The sequence below is a fragment of the Schistocerca cancellata genome, chromosome 4, assembly GCF_023864275.1.
Source record: "Schistocerca cancellata isolate TAMUIC-IGC-003103 chromosome 4, iqSchCanc2.1, whole genome shotgun sequence".
In the NCBI taxonomy this organism is placed as follows: Eukaryota; Metazoa; Arthropoda; class Insecta; order Orthoptera; family Acrididae; genus Schistocerca; species Schistocerca cancellata.
Window position 1 is genome coordinate 502,696,388 of NC_064629.1, and position 25,990 is coordinate 502,722,377.

The window sequence follows — 25,990 nt, forward strand, 5'->3', positions numbered from 1 at the left end:
ATCAGTTGTGTGGGACCATTGCAATCCCATGTGGCAATAAGTATTTCCCTATTGAACCCACTGATTCCATATGCACATATCAGTCACAGGATCCTGACCCACACATTCTGTTAGTAAAAGGGTCAATGGCCTTTCAGACCATGATGCACAAATTTTAACATTAAAAGGTTTTTGTACTCAAACCAACGTCGTATTTAATTACAAACCATGTAGGAAAGTTAATCCAACAGCAATAGAGAGTTTTTCAAAACTTGTCAAGAAACAAGAGTGGCAAGATGTTTATAGTGCCGATAATGATAAATACAATGCTTTCCATAACACATTTCTCATGCTCTTTGAGAGTTGCTTTCCATTAGAACGTTCTAAACCGGGTACTAGCAGCAATGGACAGCCTGGTTGGCTGACTAGTGGGATAAGGATATCATGTAGAACAAAGCGGGAATTATATCAAAATGTTAGAAGTAGTCACAATCAAGCTATGGTGGCCCATTACAAGCAGTATTGTAAGGTGCTTAAAAATGTTATTAGCAAGGCAAAAAGTATGTGGTATGCAAATAGAATAGCTAATTCACAGGATAAAATTAAAGCCATATGGTCAGTTGTGAAGGAAGTGTCTGGTCAGCAGCACAAGGTTGATGATATAAACTCAGTTCACAGTAATAATATTTCTGTTACTGATAAATCAGATATATGTACAGTATTTAACAACCATTTTCTGAGCATTGCTGGTGAATTAAATAAAAATTTAGTTTCTACAGGAAATCATATAAATTTCTTAGCAAATGCCTTTCCGAGATTGACATCTGAAATACTCCTCTGTGATACAGACAAGAGGGAGATTGAGTCAATAACTAAATCACTGAAGACTAAGGACTCTCATGGTTATGATGGAGTGTCTAGTAGAATATTGAAGTACTGTGCTGCACATGTTAGCCCTGTATTTAGCCATATTTGTAATTTTTCCTTTAGGAATGGTCAGTTTCCTAAGAGATTAAAGTACTCAGTAGTAAAGCTGCTTTATAAAAAGAGAGAAAGGGATAATGCAGATAATTTTAGACCTATTTCTATGCCATCAGTGTTTGCAAAAGTTATCGAAAAGGCTGTGTATGTAAGGTTAATTGATCATTTTATATCACACAATTTGCTATCAAATGTACAGTTCGGCTTTAGAAGTTGTTTGACAACTGAAAATGCTATGTTCTCTTTTCTCTGTGAGGTACTGGATGGGCTAAACAAAAAGTTTTGAACGCTTGGCGTATTTTTTGATTTAACAAAGGCATTTGACTGTGTTGATCTCACAATATTGCTCCAGAAGTTGGATCATTATGGAATAAGGGGAGTAGCTCACAATTGGTTCACCTCTTACTTTAGCAACAAGCAGCAAAAGGTCATTATTCACAATGTTGATGACGGCTGTGATGTGGAATCTGAGTGGGGTACTGTCAAGTGGGGGCTGCCCCAGGGATCAGTGTTGGGGCTGCCCCAGGGATCAGTGTTGGGGCTGCTCCTGTTCCTTATTTATATAAATGATATGCCCTCTAGTATTATGGGTAACTCTAAAATATTTCTGTTTGCTGTTGACACTAGCTTGGTAGCAAAGGATGTTGTGTGCAACATTGACTCAGTTTCAAGTAGTGCGGTACATGACCTCAGTTCATGGCATGTAGAAAATAAAGTAACATTAAATCACAGTAAGACTCAGTTTTTACAGTTTCTAACACACGATTCAACAAAACCCAACGTATTAATCTCACAGAACGGGCATATGATTAGTGAAACTGAACAGTTCAAATTCCTAGGTGTTCAGATAGATAGTAAGCTGTCGTGGAAAAACCACTTTCAGGATCTTGTTCAAAGACTTAATACTGCCATTTTCACTATTCGAACAGTATCGAAAGTGAGTGATACTTTGACACATAAATTAGTCTACTCTGCATATTTTCATTCACTTATGTCATATGGTATTATGTTTTGGGGTAACTGTTCCCATTCTAGAAGGATATTTTTGGCTCAGAAATGGCAGTTCTGGCAATAAGTGGTGTGAATTCACGAACCTCTTGTCGACCTCTGTTCAAGAGTCTGGGTATTTTGACATTGGTCTCTCAATATGTATATTCCTTATTGTCATTTCTTGTTACCAATATTAGTTTATTTCCAACAATAAGCAGCTTTCACTCAGTTAATACTCGGCAGAAATCAAACCTCCATTTGGATCGGACTTTCTTAACTCTTGTGCAAAAAGGTGTGCAGTATACTGCTGCATCCATTTTCAATAAGCTGCCACTCAAATTCAAAAATCTTAGCAGTAATCCACGCACTTTCAAATCGAAACTGAAGAGTTTCCTCATGGGTCACTCCTTCTACTCTGTCGAGGAGTTCCTTGAAAAATTAAGCTGATTCTCATTGTAATGCTGATAGCGTTTGCTTAAACTTATGGGCTGATTTTCTTTCAGATTCATGAACATTTTATTTTTAAGTGTTATTACTTTTATGTTGTAAGTTCATGTAGTGACACGTTCCATGACCTTGGAGATTTTCTCTGCAATTTGGTCCTACAGAACTTGACATGTAAATAAATAAATAAACAAATTAACAAGCAGCAATATCATGGGACAATAAATTATAATCTTGCTAGGCCACACTCCTATCACCATTGCATTCCCCAACTCATGTTGGTATGTATGTCCTTCTCCTTCTTACATGAGGCATAACACCATTTTCTCACAGATGGGTAACATTCAAATCCAGTTTCTGAATGAGAAACTCATTACATAGTCTTTCCATATATACAGACTAGCTTAGCACGCACTGTTTCACTTGTGTAGACTGTACGGCCTTTACAGATTTTTTTTTTTTTTTCTTTAATCAAACTTTTATGTCATTCACGAACTGCAACACCTACTAAACTTTTCACATTAATTAAGACCATAAAAGCATGGACTTTTCCAAATGTGTTCCTGACAGAAAAGTGATTCCAGTAGCTGGAGTCCAAAGTCTTTTGGATTCTTGTGGAGATATTTCCATTGAAACCTTCATCCCCTAACATACATTTCTTTATATCTAACTGGGAAGTGAAACACCAATTTTCATATATTTAGTTTTAAAATATTTGGTATAAATAAATATTTTCTTAAAAATTTTCTTCCTTTATTTCATCCCCTTAAGAGTTCAACTTCCAAAACAAGTGAAATACATTTTTTCTTTAAATTTTTAACAGAGAAGCCAGATACAAATTTTCATAGATTTAGCTCTGAAAGTACTTTCATAATGAAATAATTTCATATAACTTTCCATATTCCATTCCAAACCCTTAGGGGATTGAATTTCCATAAACACTGAAACATGTAATTTTCTTTTCTTTATTTCTAACTGAGAAGTCAGATAACAGTTTTTAAAGATGTAGCTTTAAAATGTGTTAGCAGTTTCTTCAATAGTGATTGATTTTCAAAAAAGACTTTCACCAACTTTTTTACCCCCTTAGTGGTTGAATTTCCAAAAACACTGAAACATGTAATTTTTTTTTTTTTATTTCTGACTGACAAACCAAGTACCAATTTTGTACTTCTAGCTCCAAAATGCATTAACAGCAATAAATTTTCAAAAAACATTTCATCCCCTATTTCACCCCCTTAGTAGTGGAATTTTGAACAATTGCTTCTTAAATGATGCCTATAATATTATATCCACACCATCTCCAAATTTCAAGTTCCTATCCTTAGCAGTTTGGGCTGGCTGATGATGAGTCAGTGAATTAGCCTGACCATATTTCACCCCCTTAGGAACTGAAGTGCCAAAAACAGTGAAACATGTTTTTTTAATTTATAATTGAGGAGCCAAACATTAATTTTCAATTATTTGACTTTAAAAATGCTTTCAGAATGAAATGTTTTCATAAAAGTTCTTACTTTATATGTTTCAATCATTTCATTCAATGCTAACAATTCCACAAAGACATTTCTTTGTTACTTCTGATAGTGAAATACAGTGATACGTACAAATTAGAAACACATTAGCATGGAAGCTACACTTTCCATACCTAAGCTCATATAAGTAACTGTAAATAAAATTTTCATTTCTTTGCATTTTTTGGCATGATCAATTCAAAACAGACCCATAGACAGGGATTAAGTGTAGGAGAGCAGATGCAGGAGTGTTGCATAACTGTTCCAGGCAAGGTGATCTATGTTATGTGGATGACTGTGACTGTGAGTAGTGCCTGTACAGTCTAGTGTTCTGTTTGTGTTGTTGTGTATGAAGGGAAGAGAGAGGTGAAACCAGGTGCCAGCACATAGTCTTCTCCACTCTCATAGCACCAAGGGGATTGCTGAGCTTACTGTCCTCATCTTGTGACCAGTCATTAGGTTTATATGAATCATTTCCTTCTTCCTTTGGACATAGCAGAGACTTAGGAAGCAGTGTTAACACTGTTCATTGTCTCAGCACTGTGTATTGAATGTTTTACTTGAAAACACTGTGGGACTGCTCAGCTCATCAGCATTAAAACTGTCTGTCTGTGTCCTAACAGTTGGCAGTATGATATGTTATTTATGTATATGCAGAATCCTGTATCTGCACCCACCTGGTGTTTATTCATTACTTTAAGACTTTGTTTAATTCTGTGTTGTGTGTTCAGTGTTTTCCAACATAGGAATACTTACACTATTGCAACTGCACTATGGCAAGTACAAAATTTGGTAATCATTATCATTGTTGGGAGCCAAATTATCTGTGAAATCTATAAGTCAAATCAAAACCCAGACAAGGAGCCAAGTCTATTGTAAACACAATTAAAATCGTACCAAAGACAATCCAAGCAACAATTCCATTTATAAAACTGTTGACACTATACGCAAGCAAGCAGTACTGGTTGTCATCATGTTCATAGAGTACTTAGCAAAGTGCTAACTGAATGCTAAAGGAAAGTGAAACTACTTTTAAGTGATAGATGATGGCAAACACATTTTAGAGTTACTGAATTCTCGTAAAGTGATTTATATAGTAGAGAGTAAGTTCATTTAAAAAAAAAAAAAAAAAAAAAAAAAGAATCTTAATGTGTGAAAAAATTTTATCTATGGATAGCTTGTTCATGTCCCGTGTTGACATACAGAAAAATAATTCATAACTGTTCTCACACTCTCTTCCACATCAGATCTGGGTAAAATCTCAAGCTTTTGACAGTTATCACCATTGTCCTCTTCAGGACTGTCATAGATGCTGTACTGGCAGCCTTATATAGTCAATGGACAACTTCTGATTGGTCAACAACTGTGCTGCTTGTACCAGGAGTGTAAACAATTCAGCAAATTTCTCTGTTCCTTCTCACAGTCGAGCGCTCACTCCCTCACACCACTAAGATTGTATTTGCTGTCAGAGCTGAAGTTGTTTTTGCACATTCTAATTTACACAGCCTCTTTAATAATGAAATCCCAATAAATAGAAACATGGAACAAAACTTCTGTTTTTCTACACAGTGTTTTAGGTATATTTATGAGGCTGTGCTCAGCAGCTGCTGATTTCTCAAGTTTCAGATTTTTAATGTGCGGATATTTGACCCCTATTGTGAAACAAAAAACACTGAAGATTTGTCTTAACAACAGCAGTTGATGATTACTACCTACCAAGATTTATATATAAAAGGTTTGGACCCATGTGTTGTTTATGGAACAGCCACAACAGTCATTTGCTCATGGTGAATACAATTATGGTAACTGTCAAAAGCTTGATGTTTTATCAGATTTGATGTAGCAAGAAATCTGAGAATGTTTCATGCGACAATTTTGTTCTGAGAAATTTCATTTTCATACAGAAAAACTGATTACATTATGTTAAATTACAGTTTCATCAGGATATTTGTGTCCTTGAAGGCAAAGAGCAATTAAAACTTTTTGTTTAAAAAAGAGTAGGTGTCAAATAAATTTGAATATATATCAAATATATTTTGTTTTGAAACACATTTTTTGTTATGAATTATTATGTGGGTTCACGATAGTAAAAACCTGTGTATATGGTTGTTCTGTAGTAACTTAACATTCGCAATTAAGAGCTTTTTCAAGTGACCTTCAGGTACTGTTCCTTTAAGATACAACAAACACAAATATACTCATTGTTTGGAGGGGGGGGGGGGGCAGAGGTTAGGTTAGAGTTTAAGGTACTGTCAGCAGCGAGGTCATTAGAGATGGAGCAGAAGCTCAGATTACAGATAGATGGGGAAGGAAATCAGCCATCCCTTTTCCGAAGAAACCATCCTGGCATTTGCCTGGAGTGATTTAGGGAAACCATCGAAAACCTAAATCTGGATGGCCAGAAGGGAGTTGAACTTTCATCCCCCAGAATGTCTAAGTTAGATTGTCAGTGAGAGAGCACCTTGAGTTCCTGCTGCTAGTAAGTCGAGTACACCATTCGTTTGTTACATATTCTTATGAGCCTCAAACAGGGGTGACTTCTGATGTGTTGGCAAATGTGCCAACACCTTGTAGATAGAGGAGGCCGAAATGCATGCTATAAGCTTGTGAGATTAAGCATTGTTGATAGAACACATTAGAAAAGATAAATATTCCCCTCTTGTAACTGAAAGGAGAAACTTGATAAGATAAAAAAAATTTATTTGATGAAACAAGTATCTCTCTTTTGCCTCTTCTTCTGTCCCCCACCCCCTCCCCCAACGTGTACAATCGTAAGATATTTCATTAACATTCAGTGCTCCTCACCCCATAGTCAGCCAAGATACCCAAAGAAGAGCACAAATATGTTCAAAGTTTCTTGTAAAAGCAACCCAGTACAAACGTTAACTTCCTCAGATTTACAAATAAGGTAAAGGAGCACGAATTCTGTTGCTGCTGGACCATGGAGTTGTTTTTGTATGTCAACCCCAAGCATTGTTGATAGAACCGACTGTGGTCGGTGCAGAGCAGTGTGGAGGGTCTGAATCAGAGGCTCAGGTGGTTTTCTGACTGTGTAGGCTGCAGATTCCTGGACTTTCATCATCAGGTAGTGGGTTTCTGGGTTCTGCTTAATAGGTCAGGAGTCCACTACACACAGGAAGTGGCTACATGGGTATCGGGGGCTGTGTGGAAGGGACTGTGTAGTTCTTTAGGTTAGAGGGTCTCTAAGGTAGTTGTAGAAATGCTCAGTACTGTAGCTGTAATTTATCATTGCTGTGTTGGGAAAGAACCAGAGCTCCAAGCCCTAATAGAAAGTGCTGAAACTCAAATAGTTATAGGTATGGAAAGCTGGTTAAAGCAAGAAATAAGTTCAACCAAAATTTTTTCAAGTGACCTAACAGTGTTCAGAAAGGATAGATTACATACAGTTGGTAGTAGAGTATTTATTGCTGTCAGAAGTAGTTTACCTTATAGTGAAACTGAAGTAGATAGTTCTTGTGAAATAGTATGGGTAGAGGTTATACGTGACAGTCGGACTAAGCTATTAATTGGATCATTTTACCGACCCCCAGCTCAGAAGATATAGTTGCTGAACAGTTCAAAGAAAATGAATCTCATTTCAAATAGATACCCCACTCATACAATTATAGTCAGTGGTGACTTCAATCTACCCTCAATATGATGGAAAAATTATATGTTTAAAGCCGGCAATAGGCATAAAATGTCATCCAAAATTGTACTGAATGCTTTCTCAGAAAATTATTTTGAACAATTAGTTTATTAGCCCACTTAAAGTGTAAATGATTGCAAAATCATTCCTGACCTATTAGCAAGAAATTACCCTGGACAAATAGGGAGTATAATGATGAATACAGGGATTAGCAACCACAAGGCAGTTGTTGCTAGGCTGAATACCGTAACACCCATAACCATCAAAATGAAATGCATAATACACCTATTTAAAAAAGCTGATAAAAATGCTCTTAACACCTTTTTAAGAGACAGTCTCCACTCCCTCCTATCTGATAATGTAAGTGTAGAAAAGATGTGGAATGATTTCAAAGAGATAATATTGACAGCAATTGAGAGATATATACTACATAAATTAATAAGTGATGGTACTGATCCCCCATGGTACACAAAACAGGTCAGATTGCCAAAGGATGGCAAATTTAAAAAAAACGCAAATTCCCCATAATTGGCAAAGCTTTGCAGATGTTCAAAAGATAGCTCATACTTCAATGCAAGATGCTTTTAATAATTTCCACAATGGAACTCTGTCTTGGAATCTGGCATAAAACCCAAAGACATTCTGGTCATACATAAAGCACACCAGTGGCAAGACACAATCAATACCTCCACTGCATGATAAAAACAGAGAAGTCACTGATGACAGTGCCGCTAAAGCAGAGTTATTAAACATCGTTTTCCGAAACTCCTTCACCAAAGAAGACGAAGTAAATATTCTTGAATCCAACTAAGAACAACTGCCAAGATGAGAAGCATAGAAGTAGATATCCTTGGTGTATCAAAGCAGCTTAAATCAATTAATAAAGGCAAGGCCTCCAATCCAGATTGTATACCAGTCAGGTTCCTTTCAGAGTATGCTTATACATTAGCTCCATATTTAGCAATTATTTACAACTGGTCACTCACAAAGAGATCTGTACCTAAAGACTGGAAAATTGCTCAACTCACACTAATTGCCTAAAAGGGTAATAGGAGTAATCCACCAAATTACAGGACCATATCACTAACATCGATCTGCAGTAAGGTTTTGGAACATATACTGTGTTTGAAAATTATGAATTACCTTGGAGAAAATGATTTATTGACACATAGTCAGCATGGATTCAGAAAATATCATTATTGTGAAGCACAACTAGTTCATTATACTTATGAGTGCTATCAACAGGGGATGTCAGATTGATTCCATATTTTTAGATTTCCAGAAGGCTTTTGGCACCATTCCTCACAAGTGTCTTCTAACCAAACTGCATGCCCATGGAATATCAACTCAGTTGTGCAACTGGAATCATGATTTCCTGTCAGAGTTGCCACAGTTCATAGTAATAGACAGAAAGTCATCGAGTAAAACAGAAGTAATAGCCGGCATTCCCCAAGGAAGCATTATAGGCCCTCTATCATTCATGATCTATATTAATGACATAGGAGACAATCTGAGTAGCCCTCTTAGACTGTTTGTGGATGATGCTGTCATTTACTGTCTTGTAAAGTCATCAGATGACCAAAACTAATTGCAAAATGATTTAGACAAGATATCTGTATGATGCGAAAAGTGGCAATTGACCCTGAACAAAGAAAAGAAAAGTGTGAAATTATTCACATGAGTGCTAAAAGAAATCCACTAAATTTTGATTATGTGATAAGTCACACAAATCTGAAGGCTGTAAATTCAACTAAATACTTAGGGATTACAATTAAAAATAATCTAAATTGGAACAATCACATAGACAATGTTGTGAGTAGAGCAAACCAAAGATTGTGATTCATTGGCACAAAAGGTCTACTAAAGAGGCTGCTTACACCAGACTTGTCTGCCCTATTCTGAAGTATTGCTGTGCAGTGTGGGTCCACATCAGGTGGGACTGATGGATGACATCAAAAAATTTCAAAGAAGGGCTGCTCATTTTGTATTATCATGAAATAGGAGAGACAGTGCCGTAGACATAATACGTGAATTGGAGTGGCAATTGTTAAAACAAAGTCATTTTTCTTTGCAAACAGTATCTTCTCATGAAATTTCAATCACCAGTTTCCTCCTCTGATTGTGAAAATAAAATAAGAGAAATCAGGGCTCGCACAGAAAACTTTAAGTGCTTGTTTTTCCTGCACACTGTTCAAGAGTTGAAAGGTAACGAGACAGCTTGAAAATGGTTCACTGTGCCCCCTGCCAGGCCCTTTATTGTGAATAGCAGAGTAATCCCATAGAAGTAGATGTAGATGAATGTGAGTCCAGTGTGTTAACCACTGCACCACCTCGATTGATCAGTGGTTGGAGTTTGTATCATCATTTATTGTGTGAAGTGCATCTATTTTGTTTCTAAACTGCTCAAATACATTTTGCAGCACAGTCATGTCTTGCTGGTTTGTGTTTTTTTTTTCATAAATTATTTCCCAAATAATCTTTTAATGACAGGAATTACTTAGGTGTAGACAGCCATGTAATAGTGGTAACAACTGTATTCTCAGTGCAGCTCAGTAGAGGACATTGTGTCTCCAGTTGTGAGTGGTACAATGTGGCTTGTGTATACTGTTAATTATGCCTTAGAGGATTATTTCAGGCTTAGACCACATGTATATTGTCACACTATATCAAGAAAGGGTGTCAGCATGGGAAATTGCCTGCCAAATTGGTATACACCACAGCAATATCAGTTGAACATTAAGCCTCTCTCAAGACACACAAAACATCAAATATCTATCTCACAGTGGTCATCCATGCTCAACAACAGCAGTTAATGACTGCTACCTACCAAGGCTTTGCAGCACCCTCATGTATTGCTAGTTTGTGTTTGTTATCATAAATTATTTCCCAAATACCTGACCTGTGTGTTCTTTATGGAGCTGCAACAGTGGGGCTAAAGGAGACAACTCAGTGAAATGTCATTATGGCAAAAAGTACTCAGTTTTGCCTTTAAGTACTACTTTGAAAGTAGTTTTGAATCAGAATTGTGTTTTTATGTTGACAAAAAATTGTATAATAATGCACTAAGCCAATATTTTTGATAATTTAGTTAGAGACAAGTCACACACACCTTAATGAATGCAATGTGTCTTGAACTTGCCAACAGAATAAAGGTGTGGCTATCACCTATTGCTAGCATATCACTGGGATAACCCATTGCAAATATGGTGCAATTTACTAGCCACATGCACAGAAATTTGTGTGCATGTTTATAAAGGGGACCATTTTGAAGTGATTTGTTTCTGAGACACTCATAGAAAAAAAACATCACATTGTCTCCTTTCTTCTTTTTTTCTGGCCTTATCCCATGTCTTCATGGAGCCAGCATGTTAATCTCAATTTGGCAATGTTAGTAGTAGAGGGTGGCCAGACACCCTACCCCTATGGGACAGAATTTTTGTACCACATCTGTCTGTGACTAGGGTTATCCCATATGAAAGTGTGAAAATGTGTTCAAAATGTTTGCAAATTATATAACAGAGGTGGGATGTGGGAACCAGCCATGTATTCACATATTCAGATGTGGAAAACTGCCTAAAAACCACATCTAGGCTGGCCGCCACACTCACCAGCATTGTTAATTCACTGGACAGACTTGGTGTAAATAGTCATTTTTTATGGAATTTTTATCTTTGCATTCTACTGAGCAAATAGCATCAGTTTAACATTAATATGACATCTATATCATATAAATATATTATTATATACTCAATAACTTTTTATATACATGTACATATTTAACACAAACAATGGGAACTTACTAGCCATAATAGCTCTCTGGTCACAGCATTCCTGAATAATTTTTCGAAATTATTAATATTATTATGGCAAAGTGATTGGAATGGAAGGAAGGAGAACCAATAAACTCGAAACCCAACACTCACTCTTATATTTTACAGACCTTTAGGGAAAGCATAACAACTGATATTTCAATGTAATGATCAAAGGTGGACTTTTTTTCATGCTGGATTCAATTTACTATCCATATAATGACCACAAATCAAATATATTGCAATGAGAATGAAACTCCCAATAGTCTATGGTTAATAATAATTAATATTCTCCATTCAGTCCTGATTTTGCTTTCAGCTATTTCATTTCACCCAAATATTTCAAATGACAAAGGGACAGCCAAAGTTTCATATTAAAATTGCCAAGTAACGTTTTAAATTATTATTTTATGGCACATTTCTTCCTGAAAAACTGTTCATTACAACTTTTCAAACTGAAGTTACAGAAGTAAGGTAAATACAATTTCCAGACCTATAGTGTACCTAAATATGAATGACATTACACTTTTAATTAAAAAAACAACAAAATGACAATTTCTATCTGAATAATGTTACCTTAGCATATGAACTATAAGTAGATAAACCTGAATGCTATAACACATTTGTTAAAATAACTTACAGGAATGCAGCCAGGTAATTTCCTTGACAACCACATTTGCTATGGATATTATCCAACTGCATTACCATTAGTTATTTGAATGGTCATTGTGCCAGGAGACACTTGGTGTTTATTAGACCACATGGTGAGACATTATCACCATAGGAAGTAAAGGAAATGTATACATAACAAACAAATAGTGTCAGCAGCAAGAATGAAAAATGGCAAATGGAACAGTTTAACAGCCTAAAGCAAAGTGCATACACAAAGAAAACTCAAAAATTTGAGAACATGCTGTGAAAATACACATTTACAACAAAACACCACAAATAATAAATGAAACAAGCAAACTCCAAATGAATTGCTAGAAACAAAGAAAAATTTTAGAATTCAGAAATAAATTACAAAAAATGAGCTTATGTTATAGATGATCTCTATACAACAACAAAAAAAGAGACTATATGAGCAGTAACAAATTACAATGTTTATTTATGGTCATATAATAACAGCAACTTAAATTTTAGTAAAAAATTTTGGCATTTTATTGCACTATTGACATCAGTATGCCTATCGGTTTTATAGTTGGCCATTTACTCATTCATTCATTTATAAGTTGCCTACAAAAAGAAATAAGCCAGAGTCTGTAAAATGAAAACTGCTGAAAGGGTAGTAATGCCAGTGCCTACAGAAGAAAGTGTGGCCCTATAGATGCGATGAGGCACCAAACACTCTGCTAGAGGGACACGGGTGCACATCCACATGGTAACGCAGCAAGCATGTGCACATATCAACTGTCCACAACACTCTGTCATGCTGAAAATGGTGAAATGGAGGTTTTAAAAGAAGAGCAAAGGGCTGTAGTGCATTTCCTGACAATGGAAGGAGTTTGGGGGAAGGGAATTCATCACAGAATGAGACAAATGTGCAAAGGGTACTGAAAGGCCATTGCAAGGGCCAAGGCAAGGCACAAACAATTTGAGAGAGGATGGGTGTTTGGTGAATGATGCATGATCTGGAATGCTACACCACATTACTGATACCATTGTATAGCATGTGGGCCCTCATTACTGAGGATCAGTGTGTTATGGTGGCAGCTATTGCCCCAAATTTCAGGTGAAGCATAGAAATTGCAGGGGACATGCAGTGCTCGCCTTACACTTGTGCCATTCTTTGATAAATTTCCATTCCCTGCACTCACTACACTACATCCCTTTGCTCTTCTTTTTAAGTCTCTATTTCTCTGTTTACAGCACTACTGAGTACAGTGGATGCTCCATGCATGTACTTGTCCACTTTGTCATCATGTGGTGTGTGCCCATGTTCCTCTAGTGGCAAAGTTGGGGTCTCAGTGCTCTTATACTGACCACACTATCTTCAATAGAAAATGAAATTATGATCCCTTCAGTAGTTTTCATTTGACAGCCTGTGGCTCATTTCTTTTTGAATGCACCTTGTACACATGATAGCAGCACTTTCGTAACTACACAAACCAGACAGCAATGGACATGAATGTTCAGATAAAAGATTGAAGAGTATCCTTTTCACAACAATATGACAGAAATACCTGCAGTCCTAACAAAATGTTGGATCAAGCTACATTAGTTATTTCTGGGAATCAGCAACTGTTCTCATATATGAACTTTTATTGTCATACAATGGAGTAGTACATTCTCATGTTTGAGTAGTTTGTAAATACGTCTGAAAGACCTCTTCATTGTGCTGTATAGCTATATAGGTTGCCTGTGTTATTGCAAGAGTAGTCCTTGGTTGCAAGAGTAGCCCTTGGTTTAGTCCATTCTCTGAAAGTTGTAGTAAACAAATACATTCACTACATCACATGCAAGTGGCTTACAAATACTTATAGGTTTATGCACAACCAAACCTGATAAATAATACAGTCATGTTTGATGAATAACACTAAGATTTATGGGATTCAATACATTCAAACTCTGTCCTGGCATCTTGGCATCTGACTGTGTTAATTTTTTCCTTTTTTTCCCTGTGTTTTCTTCATCCATTTCATATGAAGATGACAATGGTACACATGAATACTGTGAAATGCTTATCATCCTAATTACACACTGTAGTTTCAGAGCTGTAGACTGTAGCAATGCAATCTGTTATTAACCTACTAGTTAACAAGAAATCAACTAACTGCACTGAAGACAGTTCCTCAAATAATTATGAAGAACTTCAGTTGCAGACAATCAACATGAAAAGACTGTTGGCACACTGAGCTGTCCACCAAAGCTTTCTTCAGAAAAGAAAGGAAAACATGCACAGTCACACAAGACTGCAACTTTTGTTGAATGAAAGCAGTAATCTGGAGTGTGGCATGGAAAGGGGAAGGATAACAGCATACAGGTGAGGGGGAGAGCATAGCACTGTCTCACATAACATGCAAGGACTTGAAGGCAGCTGGACATGGGTGCCAGGTGCAGTGTCAGGAGACCATGTTAGGGTTGGGGGTGGGGGAGGAGGGGGGAATGGAGAGTGGGGAGTGGAAGAAGAGAGCAGCAACATACCTACCAATCTCTTCTCTCTCTGCTCCTCTCCTTTCCTACTCCTCCCTCCCCTCTGCGCCACCCCCCCTCCACAGTCACCCAACACTGCACCTGGCAGCCTTGTCCTGACACCTTCTAGTATCTGCATACTCCACCAGGCAATGCTCTTCTCACCCCCACCCATACTCTACAGTCTTCTCCCTTCCCTGCCCCAGACCATATTGCTGCTTTCATTCAACACAAAAGTTGCAGTCTGGCCACAACGGCAGGAGATAGCGGTCATTTGTGCGTAAGGTGTGTGTGTGTGTGTGTGTGTGTGTGTGTGTGTGTGTGTGTGTGTGTGTGTGAGTGTGTGTGTGTGTGTGAGAGAGAGAGAGATAGAGAGAGAGAGAGAGAGAGAGAGAGAGAGAGAGAGAGAGAGAGAGAGAAAGTAAGTAAGTAAGTAAAAGCTCAATGTGTAACAGTTTCTTCATTGTGCCTGTCTGCAGCTCAACATTTCATCTTTGTGGTGAGTAGCAATCTTTCCTTTTTGTAATTGTTGATATTCCAACCTGGACTTCCCAGTGTTTAATTCTAGAGAAGTTTTAGATGACAGCAGAAGTTTGGCTTGTATTTGCTTCCAGAGCGTCTTCCTACTGAATCTCAATTTTGCAACCCATTTCAACACTTGTCTCAAATGCATCATCATGTTGGCATTGCTCCTACATTATCACTCTGCCTTATTCCTGCGTACATTCTCATATTGCATATTAACATTATTTATAAGCCAGCTTTATGAACCTCTTATGAGATAAGCTCTGCTAATGCAGAAAACTATAAATCCAAATTGACAGTGTGACTCGACATTTTCCTAGCAACTGGAACCCTCATTTTTATTTTCAAATGCATTTGGGTGCATTTAACTGCTGAATTGCACATGGATATGAAACTAAGGTTGCAGTTCATATCATTCCCAAGCTCATAACCCCTGGATTCTATCAGAAACATGAACGCATAAAAACTGGAAAAATTGACTAATAGTTCACTTCAGTACTGTCTGATTTGGTTACTGTCCTTGCTCTCAGATATTTTCCATTGTGGAAGTTGTTGCTAATGTCTGATGTAATACTTTTGATGCTTTAGTCACCAGAAATTTATTCTCACTGACAAACACTAAAACCAAATGTTGACTGCTATACACTCATAAAGACCCAAAATGGCTTCCATTGCAAGCAGTCATGAGAGCATTATCCGATTTCTCCTACACAAACCTTACTACATTCAAATTGTGACTTGGAGGTCCATCTATAACACAGGAGAGATACCAAGTGATTTTCAGAAATGCATCATTATTCCTATATTGAAGACAGCAGTAGCTACAAAATGTGAACAGTACCAAACCTTAAGCCTAATAACACGTGCATCAAAAATTCTCATAAAGGTAATTCTGAGGAGAATTGAAGAGAAGGTGGAGGATATGATGAGTGAAGAACAGGATTTAGAACAAGAGGGGTGATTCTGGCGCTAAGGCTTCTTATTGGAAAGCAAATAAAGGAAAACAGGCCAAGTTATATTGCCTCTGTAGACCTGGAAAGGGCATTTGATAATGTTATCTGGCAAGAGATGTTCAGACTGCTGAAGAAAGTAGGTATAAACACAGAGATATCTGGTGTCTATGAGAACAAAGTGGCTATGATTAAGAATTTTCATCAGGAAACAGATGCAAAAATTAGAGAAGGCAAAGATGTGCTCTCACTGTTCTTACATTCAATGCTGATCTCCAGGAAGCTATAGACCAAACTGAGGTGGGGGTCAGACTTAATTGGCAGAAGAAAGGCATGCTATGTTGCACAGATGAAATTGCTATGGTCATAGAGAGATAATAAAATCTAGCGAAGGTCCTTAGCACAGTGGAAAGGATTTTCTGTAATCAGTACTGTATGAGAATAAACATGCAAAAGACTAAAGAACTGAAGAAGAATATAAACCTTTAAGTGTAAGAAATGGAAGAGAGGAGCTAAAAGTGATAAAGAAATTCATCTATTTGGGAAACAGAATCACAAGAGATCAGTGGCAGCTCATAGGCATACATTCTAGGTGTTCACAAATTTTTAAATTCATATAAATATGAGTGTGTGAAATTAATAGCAGCTGCTGTATAACAGTTATGCTTATCAACATACTTACACAAATTCAGCCATTGTCAGTAATAATAATGATGATGATGATGATAATAATAATATGCATAACTTGTCTGAAAAAGAAAGAATTGTTTTTGTGGAATTTTGTTGTTTTGTGCATAATTAAGTACAGTTTATGGCAAGAACAAAATAATGTTTAAGCTTCTGCCACTCTGCACTTCACATTTTTCTATAAGTGGGAGTTTTTTTGCTTTTTTATTTTTTCAGACAAATGAACAAGATCCCTAATTCATGCATTAGTTAACAAATTAAATTCTGGGCTGAAAATCAGGCACCCACACAAAAACTTATGCTTATTATACACTTCTTTGTTGCATGTTCCCTTTTAGTCATGCTAATCTGATTTCGTCACTTTCTCAGACTACAGATCTGGTCTGGAATGCCCTAGTTTCTCTGCAACTACCTTTTCCTGGTAATTTTCTTCCCTGTTAGTGCTAAACAAAGGTTTAACAGAGTTCACATTGACACTCCATAGGAAAGCCAATATCTGCATGGAAGACAACCAACTCCAAACACAAACTGTCATTTGCGGAAATGATTTAATTCAAGTAGTGCTACTTACCAACAAGATCACTTGACTAGAATACAAATGAGGTGCTGAGAGCCATAAAACCCAAAAGCACACTGTCTTCAATCCCCACATTTAAATGAATGTAAGAGAAACCAGTGAGACAGCTTTTTTTAACCAAATCTAATCAGTGAGACAGCATTTCATGAATATTTAGATACACACATAATGTTGGCTTAATGTACAGGTAAACCTGAACCACCATACGATCAACTGATGTCAAACCACCAGTCTCACAATCAGCAATGTGTTTTATGGTTTCCTGCACCTCAAATGGATTACTGTATGATAAAATCCAAAACTTAATGTACTACATCTCATTTATTATCCCACAAAACAGGTTTTTCTATCAGTATAACTATAACATTTACTGATGCCCAATCTAATTTTACTATATAGTGAGTGAATTCACATATCTGTGGTGTGCGCTATCACCTATGAAGAGTTATGCCAAGCAAACATAGATAAGTCTGCTGCAGTGTGCTACCACCTGGTGGCATTGATGTAAACTTGTAGTTGAGTAGTAAGGGCTAGCAGTGCATGCTGTGAGCTATGCACATTGTTTAACAAATCTGTATGTATTTGGCCCATAAGGGAATTATGTCACACCACTTGCACATGTGCAAAAGCTCCTTATTTTATTTATTTATTTATTTATTTATTTATTTATTTATTTCATATTCCATTAATCCGTATTGTGATAAATCACAAGGATGTGGAATGAGTCATGATTACATACAACAGATATAATACACATATATAAAATGACAAAAATGTACCATAAGATTATGAATAAGTTTGTAGGTTAAAATCAAATCAAAGGTATAGCTCAAGTAATATAAAACAATACCTAAAAAGGAAATATAGTACATTTTCCAAATTAAACAGTTAATGTGATCTATAGCAAACAAATTTTTATCAGTATAAAAAAATCATTGCTTTATCTGTAGATACTCATCAAGAGAATAGAAGGAATTTACCATTAGGTATTCTCTCAATTAAACGTGCATGGTGAAGGTGTGCTCGTGATGCTGATGCCAAGTTTCACTGAGTCAAGAGCAGCAATATGCAGCACAGTGTGGTAGATTTAGTACCATGTATTTCAGATTACTGCATCTATGCATTACATTTAACAGCATTCAAAGAAAAATAACCAATAAATCCACAAGGTGTGTAAATTTAGGGTGTTCACATTCTCTTGTGCTCTTACACAGCAGCTGCCACTGCAAGAGATGGTAGAGGTTGTAAAGAAATTGTGAGCAGAATACAGTGGGCCAAAATTGCATTTAATTTGAGGAAAAATTTACATGCCAGGTAGAACATCAGTCTGGAAGTAAGGAAATCAATCATGAAAGCATTTGTTTGGAGTATGGCCATATATTCGTGTGAAATCTGGACAGTAGGAAAGCAAAAGAGAAGAAGATGTAGTACTACAAAAGGATGGTGATCAGCTGAAGAGACAGAGTAATGAATGATGAGGTGCTGAAAAGAGCACAGGAAACCAGATCTATGGAGGCACATACGGACAAGAATAGAGAAACTCGCAGAACACATTTTTGGACACAACAGTATTGGATCAATAGCAGATGGAGCTATTGAGGGAAGGAATCACTGGGGATGACAAAGGATGTCATACATGCATTATATTATGAATGATGTGGGATGCATTATGTACATGGAAATGTAGAGGAAAGCAGACAGTTGAGGGGAACGGTGTACTGCTACAAACTAACCTCAGGGTCAAACATTAAAGAGAAAGGTACCCTGAAGATAATACAATGAAGTTACATGCTACCTTTTTGGGCACAACTGGGAGGGTAGTATGCAGCAGAAAGTGTGCAACTGTCTCCACATGATCTTTTTGGCTTCTAGGAATCCATTGCAAACAACAGTACAAACCTTCCTGCCTCAAGGAGCCTGAATAATTTAGGCAAGGGAACACATGGAACAGAACATAGATTTATGGCATTGTGTTCTCCTCAATTATGACTACAAGATTTGTCTGATGCTTAATGATCATTAAAGAAGAGAGTGGCAAGATGAAGGTACCATTGCACATCCAAAGCATGCACGTCCAAAGATTCTGCAGGATGAGTCAGTCATGTTTCAGGCTGGTTTTATGTATGGATGTCAAACACCTTTCATCGCTAATGAGGATAATTAGGTACTCCCTAACATATCAATTTGTCTCTATACTCTGCAACTTACCTTACAGTTTGAGGTGGATGCTACTTTGCACACTGCTATTAGTTATTCATTTTCTCAATTCCATAACTAGATGGTGTGTGGGAAGATCAACTGTTGATAAGATTCAAAATGATCTTATTTATATCTGCTATTTATGATATATAAATCCTTTCTGATAAATGTTCCAGGCTGACAAGCAATACCAAACAATTGATATAGCTACCTAATTTATGTGTGGTGTACATTTTCTTCTGAATCTGTCTGAGATATTACTTTCTAACAGGTTGTTTCATGTGCTCATTTAACTTTAAATAACTCTGCATACATACTGCTAGATATTCTGCAATTGTGGCTTTTCCACGTAATTGATTTTCAGTCATATAATTAGGCAATAATGGGTCTTTTGCCTATTTATGTCAAATATTTTATGTTTGCTTACATTGAAAATTAGGTGCCAGTTTTTGCATTGTTGACCCCTGTAGGTATTATTGCATTTTCCTACTATTTTATTGCACTGCAACTTCTCCATATACCACAACATCATCTGTGAACATTCTCATTATGCTCCTGATGTCACTGACTACATTGTTTACATATATTGTGAACTTTAATAACACTGAAATGTTGCCTTAGGGAACTCCCAAAACTATTTTCATATTTGATGATTTCTTTGTCATGAATGTCATGCTGAATTCTGTCTAGTAATAGGTCTTCTGTTTGATCACAAAGCGTGTTTGAGGTCACAAAACTGGGTTGATGTTCTGTAAGCTCATATTTTATTCACTGTGTGACAGTGCAGGCATGTATAGAATGCCTTTCATAAATAAAGTAATGTAAATCAACCTAGTCACATATATCTATTGATTTATTGATTTCATGAACAAACAGAGTGAGCTGAGTTTTACAAGGTTGCTGTTTACTGAATCCACATTGGTTCATATAGAGACAGTTTCCAGTCTGCAAAAATTGTCATAAAATTGGCATGACTGATTGGCTTGCAAACTATACAGTTGATGAGAGACCAACTGGCCTCTAATTTCTTACTTTCAATCAGTTTTGTGAGTTATGATAATTATGCCTCTTTTTCCAGTCTTTTGATTAATGGTTTGTGGTATGGAACTTTAACTATTACACATGTAAAGAATAGCTGTGTTTATGTTACCAAGGTAAATGTGTATGAGCAAAATCACAATTTAATCTTATTTTGATTAAATAATGATAAAATAAACTTATTTTATGTGCATTAAATAACTGTTTAATTAAAAAATAATAAAATAAATTTCATTGTATTACTCTGTTGCTGTGTATATGTGTTACTCAACAGTAATGACCCCTTCGGAACACTAAATAACATACTTACATCAGGTCCCTGACAAACACTTACTAGATTGGTAATTATCTCTTAGATAACTGTCTCTTTGTGGGACTGTGCTGCTATCTAGGAATCTGGGCCATTTTCTTGGACGGATCATAAATTTTTTCTCTCCTAGCTTACTTTTATACTATATTACTGCTGCTCACATGTATGTATGACAATACAACTTATCACTGTGTTAGCTGAAGCAATCATGGAGTAATAAGTATAGGCTCATAATAGCAAGACAACAATGGAATGGTACAAGGCAAAATTATTTGTGGTAGGTGCTTTTTGTACTTAGGCACTCCCACTCAAGTGTTAAAGTAAGAGATCACAATGTTCATTGATGTCCAGCTATGGGGCGGCACTCAATATGAAGCTAGCCAACTTGAAGCTTGTTGGTGGAAGTGATTTTCATCACCAGTATTTGGCAAACAAGGGGAGAGATTACGTGGCATAAAGTTCCTGAGCCCCAGGCTCTGCATCACTGTTGTGTACTGAATTCCAAACTTCTCTACAGGGCATGTGACACTGTTGCTGGTGTTACATTCATCGCATTGAGACATTAAGCCCAGCAGCCACTTTGGTGCTATTCGGGACAAAAAGGCTATGTGCCAGTACTGAGTCTTAGCGTCTCCCTTCTCTCATCACCATCCAACACAAACATGACACCACAATATACACAAATCCATAACAGTCACTTACACTCAACAGATACACTTGAGATACAACTCTCTTACACCAGATGGAAAGGAGCAATTGTGCATGGAGAAAGAAAACTCCTTCCGATTACCTGACTGAGCTACCCTTCAGAGTCTCCCAGCCAACAATGCCACATATCTCTTTCCTTTTGCTTTTTCCAAGTATGTTATCTGGGCTCATATATTTATTGGTACATAGATACTTCACACATTTATTTATAGTAGAGACCTTTATCTCCATTTGGTTCATTACAGTCTATTCATTTTCTTGAATATAATGTACATACATATTGGCTGAAACTATGGCTGCAAATATGCTGCCAATTCATGTATTAAATTTTATTTGGCTTACAATGTGAATCATGCTGTGGTGCCTCCTTCAAAGCTAAGATGTCATTTTTGCAGTCTCTTCTATGTTTTAGATACTTACTGTCCAGGATATTATTGAGAAGTCTCTCATGTGCACATCTTTCTTATTCTGTGACTTCAATACACTGAATTGTTGTTAGGTATTGGAAAGGGACATTTTTCCACTGATGATTTCTTTGAATATTCACCCATAACATATCTACTGTACTTCATTTATCTATTCAAACCACAAAGATTTCCTTAATGCTTGGACAGCAATGGAGTGTGCACTGTTAAGTTTTCATACCTTCTGTTCTGTTTTGGCACATGTTGCTGATTAATTTTTAACCTCAAGTATGGCAGCACTGTGGCCACCAATGCCAAGAATTTGTAGATCTGCCAAGTTCTGATAGAAAATAAAATTTTAATTGAAGTGATGAATAATGAAATGGCAATTTAAAATATGTGGCAGATGGAGAGCCAATCCCAGATTTCCTATTTGCCACAAGCAGTCACCATAAACATAAGGCTGTCTTAGTATGTCTCAAGGCTTGAGTCAAACTTTTGCTGTTGATGATGTTGCCACTTACGATTTCTGAACACTACTACCAGAATTTCTTTCATGGGGTATGCGGGTGTATCAACATTGGGAGACTGGACTCTGTTGAGGTTCATGGCTAACCTTCCACAAGGGATGTATACAGATTGAATTAAATGCACTCTAATGAAATGAAAGAATCTATGAGGATGAAATCAGTGAAGATGCACTAATATGAAATGATATCAGTGTAAACTGTTCAGGTATGCTGAATCTGAAATGTAATGGATATGAAGTGACAACTAAAAATTTGTGCCAGACTGGGACTCATATCCAGGTACAGTCCTTGGTCCAACATAAATTTTCAGTTGTCACTACATATTAACTACATTGCATGTATTTACTAAGACTATGTGAGACAAGTAAGAGCCCACTGAATTAAATTCAAATAAATTTCTCAAAAGTTCTTCAGCAATACAGTGAAGACTCAGCTACACAGACCTCATATTTTTGATTATCTGGATTGTCAAAGAGAAGCAAATACCTTTGTAGTGTAGTCCACGTATACATGGATATGTCATGCTGGCACAACAAACACATGTCCTGCATGATCTCTGCTCTTTGTGTTTCATTATTGTATGAGTTTAGAGTGTTAGTTGACAGCTGCTATGCCACTTTTCAGTGTCACATCTATGTTTAAAAATGTCAATGTGCAAAAGAGTTAAGATGAAATAAGCATTATTGATTCATTAAAAAAGGAAAAAATGGTTGTAACTTAACTAACTAGTATGGTGCAAGTACCTCTACAATAATCAATATTAAGAAGAATACAGATTCAGTTTTGAAGTACACCCACAAACTTGGTAGTCAGGACAGGAGTAAACATCACAAAGTGATGAAGAAATAAAAAATGATCTTTTAAAACAAGCTTTTTATTGTTGGTTTTTACAGAAACAATCAACTGGGCAGCCGATATCTGGTCCATTGCTCTGTTAAAAGGCACTGAGGTTAAATAAAAAAAAGGTGGTGATCAATTGTTTGTGGCAAGTAATGGACGGTTGTACAGATTTAAATCTCATTATGGAATTCAGGAATTGGAAATACAAGCTGAAAAAATGTCAGCTGATGTAGATGCAGTAAACTCTTTTAACAATGGTTTTTAAAAAAAAGGAATTCTACAAAAATGACTATGACTTGCACTTTGTTTACAATGCTGATGAAACAGGATTAAAATTTAAATCATTATTGTCAATATTATTAGCTTCTTGGCAAGAGAGTTCAGCTACAGGATATAAAACTAAGAAAGAGTGAGTAACAATATTAATTTGTGCAAATACTGGTGGGATGCATAAAATACTTCTAGTACTGATCAGAAAATCCAAAAATCCTAGAGGCTTCAAAAATATATGGTTCCCATAATTTATGAAAACCAAAAATGTGCAGGGATGAATGCAGAAATTTTCATGGACTGGTATGACAACACTTTTATCAGTGAAATAAAAAAGAGATTCAAAACCAAATTGCTTAACTAGGAAAAGTCCTACTTTTTCTCTACACCAACCCATCTTTCAGCTAAACCATTAGAGAGAGAGAATGGAATGTTTACAGTAAAATGTTTTCTTCCTTGCTACAACCAATGGGTCAAAGTGTTATTGTAACATTAAAAATGACTTTACAGAAAATAATTTCTATGTAGGTTGTTATCTTTTGATGAAAAAGACAACATAGAAACAGGTTTTGTCATTTTTCAAACAAATGAATTTAGGGATATTGTTATGTGGTTTTAGATGCATGGGATTTGACTGAAAAGAAGGCTTTGAACAAAGCTTGGAAAAGATTACAAAAATGGGAGCACAAAAATTCTGTAACCAATACGGATGACTCTGTTTTAGATTATATAAATAAGCTAATGATAAACATACAAATGTGCCAGGAATGTCATGCTGATGATATGAAAGAATGCCTCACCTGTGATAGTAATGCTCGAGGTTTGCAGATCATGTCGGATGATGAAATTGTTGAAAACATATGGAGGCAAAGGAACAGCAGGAAATGTGAGACGATGAAACAGAATATACAAGAAGAAAATAATGAAGCACCCTCTCATGCAGGAGCATTTCAAGCCCTGGAAATAGCTCAGAAATGGTTCAAAAAATAGAGTGTGATCCATGGAGTTTACTACAATTAAAATAAATTCACGATGTTGCTGCAATGAAGAGAAAAAACTGTTTACATCAAGTGACAATTACCAAATATTTTAAACAAAATTAAACTACAGTGACTGACCTATGTGATTTTTGTTAGGTGTTTCAGGATTAAGTTTGGAGTACTTTAGCAATTTTAAGCAAATATGTATGTACGAGAGTTATTCAGAAAGTAAGAAATGATCAGTCGCAAAATGGAAACCACAGTGAAAATCCAATTAAGCTTTCACACAGGTGTGTTGGGCAGTGTCTCCAGTATGCCTGTTGATCGTGTTACATCATTCTTTTTAGTTCTGAGCACACAGGGAGCACATAAAGATACCTAGAACAATAGTGTCTCCCGCCAAGTACGAGGGCCTGGTGAGAAATTTCGCCTGAAGCTATGCAGCCAACATTATGTAACTGTCGTGCATTTTCTTCTTAAAGACTATTTTCAGCCACATTCTGCAGGGGCAATGTAGATGCTCCTGCATCATTTTCAATTGGAAATGCTTGATTACCCACAATACAGTCCGTAATTGTCTCCCTCTGAGTTTCATCTCTGCTCACATGAACCGCTGGTTATGAAGACAACAGTTTGGCAGATACAATGAGCTGTAGGCCAGTGTAGAGAATTGGCAGAAAGCACTGGAAGCTGCCTTCTATAACAAGGATACTGGAAAGTTGGTACAATGCTATGATAAATGCCGAAGTCAGATCGGCAGCCATGGAGACAAGTAGCTGGAATTTGTTGCAAATAAAACAGTTTTGATTTTCACTGTGGCTTCCATTTCGCGATCTATTGTTCCTTACTTTCCAAATAGCCCTTGTACATACAAAACTGTGTTTCTAATCCTTTACTAAACATTGTTTTTGTTGATTTTAATAAGTTTTTGTCGTTTTCAATAAACACTAACATTAACACTAGAAAGACAATCATATGACAACATAGCAGGCAAAGTATGTTATATTTCTGGAGTTTATAATACAAAAAATGCTTTTCTTCATACATTCAATTACCCAGATTCTTGATTATCCAAAAGACTTATTACAACAGTTAGTCTAAATATGGAAAATTAATAAATGATGCACGAATTTTTGTCTAGATTCACATAGTTAATTAAAATTAAATCAAAATAATATTTGTCATTAGTTATGTTATTATGTCATTTTTTATTATCTCCCTCCACCCTGGTATCATACACTGGCATCTGGAGTAATTTATCAATATCATATAAAATCTTCATTCACTAGAGAAGGATAACAGACAGCGAATGTCCTATTGGAGACTCCACAAACCTCAAATTAAAATATTTTTAAAACTTGGAAACCAATTTCCAATACAGATAATTTATTAACTACCATTTTGTAGTTAGCAGTCTGTTTGTCTAAGAAACAAATAACAGTTACAATACATAAAAGATGCACTGTGAGCTAGACAATTT

The 25,990-nt window shown here is 36.3% G+C and overlaps 1 protein-coding gene across 2 annotated transcripts in view; it reads left to right on the forward strand.

The window, feature by feature from the left end:
• LOC126183723 (thrombospondin type-1 domain-containing protein 7A-like) overlaps positions 1 to 25,990 on the forward strand; it is a 1,149,604-nt gene that overhangs the window by 1,122,248 nt on the left and 1,366 nt on the right. The gene's annotated exons all lie outside the window — the stretch shown is intronic.